Raw genomic sequence first — 12,079 nt, 5'->3', positions numbered from 1 at the left:
CTAAGTTCGTTCTCGTCCCAAGAATTCCAAGCATTAATTTTCTCATACATTATTTAGATCGTGTGATTTATAGTAAATTTACACACCTTGTTCATAAAAGTAGGTATTCATGAGAAAGAAATTGCCTACAATTATTATTCCGTTTAAATAAAAGAGTTCAACAAATCATCAAATGCCCTCTCAATGGGAACTTATTACATTATCCTAAGTAAGCAGCGGAAAAAATAAATAAACAAATAAATTGCAGTATTCTCCTTCCTTATTCAATTGTATCTTCCACAGAATGATCCTCGTTCGAATCGTCAACATGTATTTCACCTGCAATACCTATACGGTTTGAGAGGGTCAATGCCCTACTCATAGTGGTGGTTGTCCTTTAAAGTTTACAATGATTCAAGTGATTCATAAGAGTAATAGAAGGGTCCTGATACATCTCATACTCCACAAATATAAGTGGTATTGATATGCGCAAACATTCTACATGAAATGCATGCTTAGAAAAGTATGTGTGGTCCATCACACTCAGCGATCACTACAATGTGAAAAAAAATTTCAAGAATACCCGGCTCGCCCCACATCCCATACTAAGGAGATTCGTCGGCGTGTACAACGTTTACGTAGATTTATGTGAACATCTCGAGGTGACACAATAATGCAATTGAAAGATTTACGTAACACAGCTTGTTCATGGAGCGACTATTTGTGACATTTAATCCCGAGAAGTGATGTAACACGCATGGTGGTTTACTTACATCGATTATGCACCACTACCCAACCCACGAGATTACGTGCCGACTAAGAGGACCGCTACCTAAAATGCATTATGTGCACAATATTATACTGATCACTAAAAGTGGGATTTCAAACATTATGCTTGCATGAAAAGGTAATAATGTGATAATTTAAATTGTGCAATAGTCATTTATATGGTGATGATTTACAAAAACTTGAAGCATGTAAGAACAAGTTAATCAAACTAAAGAATGGTAAAATTTAAAGGAACAACCATCACCATTCAATCTCGATCTCTCCCAAATGTTGCTAGTTTTGTATTGCCACATGCCAATCCTAGCATAATTAATATGATTTATTTAGTTAGGCTATTTTATTACTCGAATTAGCATGGTTAGGATTATTTTTGAGTTATGATTTAGGCTACGATCAGAATTAACTTCTGATTTAACTTATCCATAAATATCTTCAGTCTGATAAAGGCCCAGTCTAATAGCTTGGATTGACTGTCTCTACATCTATCAATGAAATTTTAAGATTAATTGCTCTTTAGGAGTAAATAAGGGTTTAAAAAAGATCTTACTTATCTATCACCGAATTCAAATACGTCTATGATTCTTCCCAACACTCTCCTTTGGTAGTCGGTTTCTCTCTTTCTTTCTCTGGATTTCCTTCCAATTCTTATGGGTATTCCCAACGGTGAAGGAAGGTTTTATACAGTAATGGAGGTCTAGAATTTTCTTACGTAAATTGACACACTGGCCGAGCCATGTGGTAACGAGTTATGGAGGTGGTCCGATCTTTACTTTCATAGTCCTAATTTCTGTTGATTTCTTTCAAGCATTTTTTTGAGGATGTAACATGTAGGTGAGCCATCAGATGAATGGTTTTGATTCTTGGGATGGTGTTAAGACAGCGCCTATCGTCCAACGTTTGCATAGAGAAGGTGGGTTCCATTCTAATGGCAGATCTCATTCCATCCATTTTCCACTCAATCTGTTCACCCGAGTGGTCCGGATTTGGTGTCCTCTACTCCCTGTGTCACGCCCCAAACTCGAAAACCAGGCTCACAGAATTCCCGATCGCCGAATCCGGCGCCGACAGCCTCCTTAATACCCCATTCTCAGCTCCCGGCACCCATATGCCAGATTCTGATCCTTGGATCCTATAAGGAGGGTTTTCAGTGTGATTTTTTTATAAAGGAGTATGACCATAAGTGTACTTAAATCACAAGAGCAACATCATCATCACATATCCACTAATATAAATAGTTGATTACAATGCTGAAAGGAAATACATGCATATAATAAAATCTCCACAAAGCTCGGCCTCCAGACTCTTGTCTCAATGCTACTGCGATCTAACGTCACCTGCACGTAAAGGTCATGCATAAGCTTACAAGAAGCTTAGAGGGTGGTGTATGTGTGTGTAATGCATGTGCCAAGCATATAATTATCAGAGTAAGCAGAAAATACTGGCAAGTCCATAAATACCATCAACCTTATCCAGGCTATGCGATGCAAAGACATAATAAGGCAATGTCATATACTAAGGGAGCAACGCAATATGCAAATCCTGACAAGTCCATGAATATCGCCAGCTGTAGCTAAGTTATGCAATGTAGAAACATAGTAACTAGATGTCATATGCAGAGGATGCAATACAATATGCAATGCCTAAGAGATGACAAAACTGGAATGTGTAGTCGGGATGATAGTACGTGGTATCGCAAGTTGTGAGGTCCATCACAAGGGACTTCTATCCAAACCAGTCTCATACCTAAATTTGGATAGCTAGACTCAACGTGGTAAACTCCTGATCTCAGGTTGGTCGCGTACCCAACTGAAATCATGGCCATTGTGAAGGTTCACGTAATGATTTAGTTGCGCACCGCTAGCCCGAGGGGATAGTGAATGAATGAGTCAAATGCTAAGTACGTAATTCCTACTCAGTAACTCCGCATATCAGTATGACTCATCTCTAGGATATCACCGGGGTCTAGTACACTCCACAATGACTGCCACCTCTTAGCCGCACAACTAGTGAGTGAAAAAGACCTCACTATCTGCCTAGCCGGTAGTCTGCCAATATCTACCCGGCTTGTCGATAGCGGACCTATTTATGATCTGGTCAAACTTAACCTAGCTTATAACCCCCTCACTCAAGTAGATAAGGCTACACCCCTTCTAACCAACCACGACACAGTAGGAGACGCCGTCTACTGGTATTCAGCATTCAGGCGCTCGTGTATTCACTCGGTCTAGACGTTGGAGTATCCTCTGGTACCAAGAGGATTCTGGGACTTCACCCAAGGACATCTAAAGCGCCCACAGTGCTAGAACTAAATATTTTCGGTATCCCATCTGGTCGTCCATGATGTGCCTGTCGAGGCCACAACCTCGATATCGCTAAGGCGCCAAGTGATCATGTCACACAAATGCGAGATGTATGGGTCATACCATCCAGTCGTGCATCAAACTTATGCATACCGCGCGATCATGTGGGGCAACTCCGTCTCACAAGGAGTCCCATAATAAACCAACCCAATGGCATATGATATGATCAATCACTCCTCATAACAAGCATACATGTGATGCGTATGGGCATGTATCATGATGTAATAAAGTACATAGGCATGATTATCTGATGGGGAAGACAACAATAATCCACAATCGACCATCATCAACATATCACATACTACGAGTATAAATTAGACAATGTGCTCCTTCTACAACTGTAGGAGCCTGTGCGGTATATATTACATTAGCCTTCCAAGGCTCTGCATGATCTAAGATGGGGACGATGGGTCTAGTCCATACATCGGGATAAGTTCTACATAGTGGACATACCAAACCTGATACTACATATTTTTCTATCTACGGTAAGGGGTGATGATGTACTAAGCAACGGATGGCCTAGATGATATACTAATGTCAAGGATGGACCTCGCACTTGTCTCAACAAAGAGATGGACGGTGTAGAAGATATGTACATGTCACGAGGTCCTAGCAAATGAGGTACAAAGGAAGGATACACCTCTCGTGGTGAGTTAAGTGGGTATATAACAAGGTGAGTTCACAAGGTGAGCCAACAGGGTGAATAATTGGGCTTTCTCAACCTCTTATCATAAATAAACTAGGCTTCCTTATGGGGCTTGATACATACACAAAGTGGGCTTGGTGGAGTTCTTACATCTAGGACTATGTGTCCTTCCAAACAGATTAGGTAGCCCGCTCAGCACCTAAGTGGGCTTGGCTATGGTTACTAAACTTGGGCAAGGCATGCATCTAGATGGGCCACATTACTATGGGAGGCCCGGTAGGAACATAATATGGGCTCCAAGGTTTGGACAATTTCTATAAGGCATGGTGGGAAGGTATTAGCATCAATGGGGGCCCAACGGTTTGGGTTAGCCCAATAAGAGAGATGGGTAGTACTAACATCAATTGCGCCCAATGATTTGGGATAGCCCAATAAGGGGAGATGGGTTGAAAATTGGGTATCACAGTGGGCCTTACAAGGTATGGTTTTCAATAGCGGACGTTTAACCACCACTAATCCTATGATGCGGTCCACTTGGGATTTGGATCTAACTCTCAATGGGGCCTACGACCCTGATGACAGTTGGAGAAGGGATGGACAGTGCATATAGTGCTTACATCATGGTGGGCCTCATGAGACAACCCAAGGGAAAATGGGTATTACTATCATCGGTGGGGGCCCAACAGTTTGGGTTAGCCCACTAGGGTATCAGTGGAAATGGGCTTAACAATGGGCTCTATGAAAGTTTACAACGGTGGACATTTAACCACCATTGTCCTATGGTGCGGTCCATTTGGAAAACGGAATCACTACAGGGCCCTCGACTTTCTAAATATCTAGAAAACAGATGGACAGAGTGTACATATAACAAACACATCATGGCGAGCCACACACATCACAAGTGGTTCTCACACACATCATAATGGGCCTCATACACGGGCCGCATATACATCACAATGGGCCTCATACGCGAGACTCATATACACACAATGGGCCGCATCACATGGGCTTGTATACATCACAATGGGCTACATCTCATGGGCCTCATATACATCACAATGGACCGTATCTCATGGGCCTCATATGCATCACAACGGGCCGCATCTCATGGGCCACATATACGTCACATTGGGCCTAATGGGGCAGCCCAAAATCCAAGAAAAATGGATGGGCAGCCTGTATATACAATACGGTGGGCCCTGCACATATGGCTGGTGGGCCCTGCTCTTACAGCAGGTGGGCCCAGCACAGCCAGCAGGTGGGCCCAGCACGGTAGGCCCTACTGATGGACGGCACAGATATAACACATATATTATGGTGGTTTCCTTCGTCCAGACAACTGGATGGTGAGGATATAACACAGATCATGGTGGGCCCACCGTCCCATCTAAACGGTGGAGCTGAAACACATACATCAAAGGGCCCCACTCGTGGGACGTTTGTGGATAAAACACGTACATGATAGGTGGGATCCCCACATCCAGATGGACGGACGGTGTGAATAAAACAGAAATATCAGGTGGGATTCCCACCATCCAGCAGACTGGATGGCGTGGATAAAACACTAACATCATGGTGGGTCCACCATCAGATGGATGGTGAGGATAAAACTCATAAGTCACGGTGGAGCCCCCACATAGATGGATGGTTAGGATGAAACACATACCTCATGATCAGACCTACAGAACTTGCTGACGTCAATCCAGAAGCTATATACTCGTGGGACCCACCGTCCTTACACTAGACGGTGGATGCAACACATACATCAGTGGTGCCATGTGGATTAGCCACCAAGGTCTAGATCAAGCTGCTGTTTGTATTTTCCTTCCGTCCAGTCCTGATAATAGACTGGATGATGCAGATCCAACACATCCATTAGGTGGGTCCCACCATCCAGAATGCTAGACGATGTGGACAAGGCATATACATCAAGGTGGTGCTGATCTGCACCGTTGTAGATGGATGGCTGGAAGAACCCATGCATCATGGGTGGTGCTAATCTGCACCGTTATAGATGGACGGCTGGAAGAACACATACATCATGGGTCCCACGTGTTGGATACAGCACACGTGCAGGGTGGGCCCTGCAGATGGAGGGCGTGGACGAAATAGATGCACAATGTGATTAAAACCCAAACATTAAGGTGGGCGGCCCTGTAGCTGCTGGATGGTGTCCAGCAGCGTCCGACAGATGGTCCAGCTGACCGTTTGAACAATAAGATGGACAACCTGGACGCATTCCACGTCAAAGTGGGGTCCACGTACATGTGGCCCACCAGCCTTTGGATCAAAGCTGATATTGGTGTTTTCTCATCATCCAAACTATCCATCTGGACGGTCAATCCAGCAGGGTGGACAACAAGGCCGCCCCACCTGTTAGACGATCCGGATCACCCCTAGGTGGGCCAGCAAAATAGGAAAAGGAGAGAGAGAGAGAGAGAGAGAGAGAGAGAGAGAGAGAGAGAGAGAGAGAGAGAGAGAGAGAGAGAGAGAGAGGTGCAGTGGAGAGGAGCTTCGCCACTATGAGCTCCTCTCTATCATACAATGTACACATCAAATGGGTCCCACGACATGTGGGCCCTTAAATCACAGGGATCAATGGTGGAAATCCCTTTCCCACCAACAATACAAGGTCTAGATGACCTTCTTACAATGGAAACAAAATAAACATCATGATGGGGTCCATGGAGAATGGCCCCATCATAGAATTCATATATACATCAAGGTGGGCCATTAGCCACACCTAAGGCCCAAAGTAGGATCCCTACCATCAACCGGTAGGCCCCACTTGTCCCATGATCAAAAGTCCTAGGATCACCCATCGTTTTCTCTTCTTCTTGGTTCCTTGGAAAGCTAAGCTCCTTGGCTTCTTCTTTGATGGTGGAAGATAGGAATTGAGGGTTTAAATTGAGAGGTTTGAGGGTAGGAAGTGGGCCACACTTAGGTTCTCCTTAGCTCTTCTCTCCTTGGACAGTCACATCTCTTGGTTGCTTGGGAAAAATGGGTAGAGAAAGAGAGAGAGGATGGTTGTAAGAGAGATGGGATGGAGTGATGGGTGTGAGTGATATGAGAGTTGACTTAGGGGGTAGGTTGCTTGTCTTGGGGAGAAAGAAAGCATGGGCTATTGATGGGATGTGTACTTGATTGATTGATTGATTGATTTGAAAGGTGGATAGAGATTCTCTCGGGATTTGCAATGCACAGCGTTTTCCTCGAAATAAACTTGGGCATACAACTCCTAGCCTGTGTACCACATTGGAGCGTGACATGCGGCATTGAAACCGTGGTGACGGTGCGGTCGCTAGTGTACAAGTCTCAGGTCGAGTTGACTCAGATCTATAAGATGTGACTTAGGGTCGTACACAAATGCCGATTACAAGTCGTAGGTTACTGGAATTCGACAGGGAGGATTGCAGGAGTCTAAGGAACGATAAGGACTAGAATATGGGCCTTTCACCCTAGCCTATGGAATTAGTGACATGAATGTAATCTATCGGATGGGTTTTGCAAAAATCCTTCCGCACGGGCAAGTTGCGTTGAGTGAAAGATGACAGATCGATCAGTGTTGTTCCTTCTTGCTTCTTTATCTCCTTTCCTTAATGGAAAAAATTAAGACTCTCCTCTTTGGAGGTTGGATATCCTAGTACACATGAAGAATGGAAACTCCTTTTTCTGCCAAATTAGTCGTGTGATCTTTGATTTGGCCGAAAAAGAAATGGCGTGCTGGTCTGGCCTTTCACCGAGCGGAAACTTCCTGGTCAAAAGTTGGGAGTTGTGTCTGATGGATGGCTCTGATTTGTCCATTCTGATGTACTAGTGGGTCCCGTTCTAAATGAATGGTCGATGTTTGAAATGTCTGTGGGGGGGAAGATGGAAAGAGGAAGAGTAGCCTCCCTCTTTGGGAATAGCTGGCTCAAACAAGTTTTGACTGGCTTTTAGTCCTTGGTACACCGCAGTTGCACATGGTTTGTGCACGTGCACAATCAATGTTGGGTCCATCGAGATGTTGGTGACAGATCCACTCCATTTGTATGATCATTTGGCGTATGTAGAATCTTTGGGCCAAAAATGGGGTTGGCCCACGGTTCAAGTGGCCATGGTTTAAATTCTCAGATTTTAAATAGTGGATTCTCGCTAATTTTATGATAATATTTCTCTGAATTTGATTTAGGGTAATTTTGATAGTTACCCATATCCCCTGATTGGTCGGGTAGATAGATTTATGGAAGAGGAGATTTTATAAGAATGGGGGTGAATGTTCTGCTGAATTTGAGTCTAGGTTCATACCAGGTTAGGTCCTTATGAATACACTTAAGGCTGTACACAAACCGGGCTAGCCCGGTTAACTCGCTCGACTCGGCCTGACTCGGAACTGAGTTCGGGCCGGGATGAGCCATTTTCTTCAGCCTGAAACTGAGTTTGGGCCGAGTTCAAACATGTCCCAGTTCGGCCCAACTCGACCTGGCCTGACTCGGTCGTTTATATATCCTAAATCTTTATCCTAATCATTTGAGACAAAGAAGTGAGAACGCTATCCGTCCCTTTGTATATGGAGCAGGCCCGAAATTGGCTCGAACTTGGCCCGAAGTCTCCCGATTGTTGATCGGGCCGAATTCAGGCTGGACATGTTGACCCGGTGACCGGTCCGGGCCGGGTTCGGGCTTGGTGTGGCTGGTGACCGGGTCGGGCTAGGTTGAGCCCAGTTCGACTTGGATCGACTCGTGTACACCCCTAAATACACCCAAGTATCGACAAGTACGGGGTGTTATAAGATGGCCATCCACCTGTGGAAGGTGTCAACTAGAATTCATGATTGATTTGCCTTAGCTCGCGATTACTCTGCTTGAGCCCTCCCTTGCTCCACAATATGCTAGATACCCATCTATATATCGCGAAGCCCAACTGATATCACCTTAAGAGGATCACTCTGAGATGAGGATGCTTTATCTTGGTTCAGAGGATTGGCGATTGAGTTTGGTGGTGAACCCATGATTTCGGGTGCTAGTTGCACCTGTATTTCCCCGAATGGAGGCAGTTTAGTAGGTGTTGTGGGCTCATTAGCCCCAGAAGAGCTTTGGGTAGCCCTTTGACTCGTATCTCCAAAGTTGGATTAATTAATTAAAATAAGGTCACACCGGTATGCGTGCTAAATTAGGTGTCCCATCGGGCTTGCCAAAAATTATTGCATCTCGATTTCAAATTTGGTCACCTATGATATGTACGGGCATGCCAAAACCGACCGTGCAGGTCGATTCCAATCGAATAACTTTGACCCCAAGCGCTAAGATAGACAAATACGTTAAACCCGGCCATATATGACTAGAGATTTGAGGTGATCGATCGCCTATTTAGCCACTTGTAAGTTGTTTAAGATAATCAGGCGATTATCGGAGGGTAGGGTTCATCTTCCGAAAATGGATTTCACATTGCCTTCCGTACGAAAGGACTTTCAGATTCACAAGTAAACAGTTACAGTTGACTACAAGGAGTAACTGCAAAGCACCTTTCTGAAGAAGAACTGCTTGTATTGAAATAGGATTCATCCAGTGTATGAGCGTAGACTTAGATTACCGTCAAAGATTACAGCTACTCTTAATGTAGGATTAAGCTACTAGTTGACTAAGGAATGTAAAAGACAAATTATGCTAATAAACATAAAGGATAATTGTTAGGACTTTGCTAGGATAGATTTGATTTAGTTAGTTTATTTGATTAGGTTGGTATGATACACTTTGCTTCGTTAAGCTCCTTCACTATTTATAGATTTCCTGGGAATAACCATTTGGATGCATCTTCCCACGTCCAACAATTTCAGTAATCGCTTCTCCACCACTTTGGCTTTCAAATTATTCTTTCCCTTTTTGACACGGTCCTAGTAACCGCTTGCAAGACCTCTTCTCGTTGGACCATGTTCCATCTTCCATTGTTGGGACATGTTTCATCTTTGGATGACATGTATTACACAACCAACTCTAGCTATAATTTCTACAAAATATGCTCCAAATATCTTTGCAGATCTTATGCATATTGTATACTTCTTGTACAATAACATATGTTCTTTCCTAATTGGCTCTTTCATGAATGGTAAAAAATAATATAGAATACTATCTATACTTATAGCATAATGAGTAACATCTCTGGTACCCCAAGCATGTATGTGTCTCATCCACACGTTTTATCGGTTTTTTCTTTTTTTACTACGCACGCACACACACCCCCACACACTCACGCTGCAGTGGAGTCTCACCACCTATAGATACTCGAACCCTTAATCGGGTGTTGAAACTCCTGAGAGTCTATCACTGGAGCAAGTGTAAGGATCCACACGTTTTATCAGTTCATTTTAAGGCAATAATCCAAAAAATCGGAACATATCCAAAGCTGAAGTGGACCATATCACGGTAAACAGTGGGTATATGTCAAGCTCATTGCAGGGCACGGATACAAAATTGAAGTAGATCCAAAGATCAAGTGTACCATGCCACAGAAACAGTGGGTATAATTACCTCAACGGTTAAAACATTCTTAGGGCATTTAATTTCTACCCTCGGACGGGATAAAGGGAAAACACAAATATCAAACTGATCCAAAACTTCTGTCGCCTTAAGAAGTTTTCAACGGTGGCCATTTAATTTTTACTATTTTCTGTTGTGTGGTTTATTCAAGCCTTAGATATACTTCAATTTTGAGCTCATGTCCTGAAATTAACCGCTAAAAGGGATGGACTGTAGATAAGTTACATACATCACGGTGGGCCCCGCAAAATCTACTAAATTAGTATACATGCAATCTGCGTCCAAGCGATGGGACATCCGCTGTGGGACCTACTATGTTATCTGTTTAAAACGTAACCCGCTCCAACAATCAGGTTCTATCCTCCATCTGCAAAAAAGAAGAAGAGGGAGATCCACTACTCATAAGGGCCGTACCTCGATGAAGAATTGTGTTTGTCCAGCATAGCGTGTACCTTACATCAAACCCGTTAATCGGTTTAAATCACCAGGATGAAGAGAAAATACAAAAATGATCCTGAGCCAGATATCATGCGGACCACACCATGTGAAGTTAGACGTTTTAAGAGCAGTTTTATATTGCTGTATAGCTATTATTCCTTTTAGTGGTCTGATATTTTGTACATACAGTAGAAATAATGTTTCCCGACGGGCGGAATGGATTTACGTTTAAAATATGGTGGCACCCACAGAGCATTTACGTTTTGTATACTTAGCCGTCCCTAGTGGGAAAGTCTAGGTTTTGGCGGAACCGACTAGCCAATGTATAAGAGACACATGGCATGTAGTGGAGCGGGAGTGCGGTCGCAGCAACAGCGTTTTGGACGTTCGTGAACGTGAGATGCTGATATGACAAGGAGCCGAGAGGATGGAGACAAGCCTTGGGTCGACTCGGCTTGGACCGGCTCGACTTAGCTCGGGTCAGATAGGCCTGGCGGTTGATATGGATACGTCTCGTGGTTAGACTTTTAAAAAGAGAAGAGCTTTGATACTCTGGTGGTGTGTGTGGAAGATACGCAGGCACTTGGAAAATTCATATATAGAATAAAAATAATTCAAATTAAACCGTCTATTTTATGTGAATAATTTTGGATATACTAAAAATTCAAAATTAGAATACTTTTACTAACTGTATATCAGATTAGTTGACATTTGTTGAACAGTTCCAAAGGAAAATATTTCCATCAAACAAGCGTCCAGAGGTTAGGGTATTGAAATAAATTATATAGAGGGAAATAAATAATTTATCGGTTTTCTTTTTTATCTAATTCATGCCACGTCAAACATTTCTAACCGCCTGCGTATCAAGCGACACAAGTATCTGGAGTATCAAACAACTGCCCTCTTAGAGACGGCCACTGTCGGTACATTCATGGTGGTGATAGGATGTTGAAAACGGTGGTGGCACATCAGCCACACACGGGAAAAGCATTTACCAAAAATGGGCCATGCTCGGGTCTGCAACAGATATCCAATGGTCAGGCTCGGTCCTGAATTTATAAATGATTGATTGATCCCTAGGTTAAGTCTTGCGAAATTTCCCGTTGAAACCCAACTAGGCCCGCATAATAGAGCTATATATGTATGATGTTAACTGTCCATCCGGGCCTGAAATCAAAGGCCAAATTATTAAATTCATTGCGTCTAAAAAGGGTAAATTGAAAAACAAGTCAAGGATAAGATTGTATGATAAATCTGATTTTCAAAAACCGCCCCATCCCACGAATTGCCTTTGCCCCTGCCAACATGAAGTTATGTGGGTAGCTATCTGGGGTACATGATATGTGTTGATG

This window comes from Magnolia sinica, chromosome 13, assembly GCF_029962835.1.
Source record: "Magnolia sinica isolate HGM2019 chromosome 13, MsV1, whole genome shotgun sequence".
NCBI classification, from domain to species: domain Eukaryota; kingdom Viridiplantae; phylum Streptophyta; class Magnoliopsida; order Magnoliales; family Magnoliaceae; genus Magnolia; species Magnolia sinica.
Note: the sequence above shows the minus strand (reverse complement) of the source record.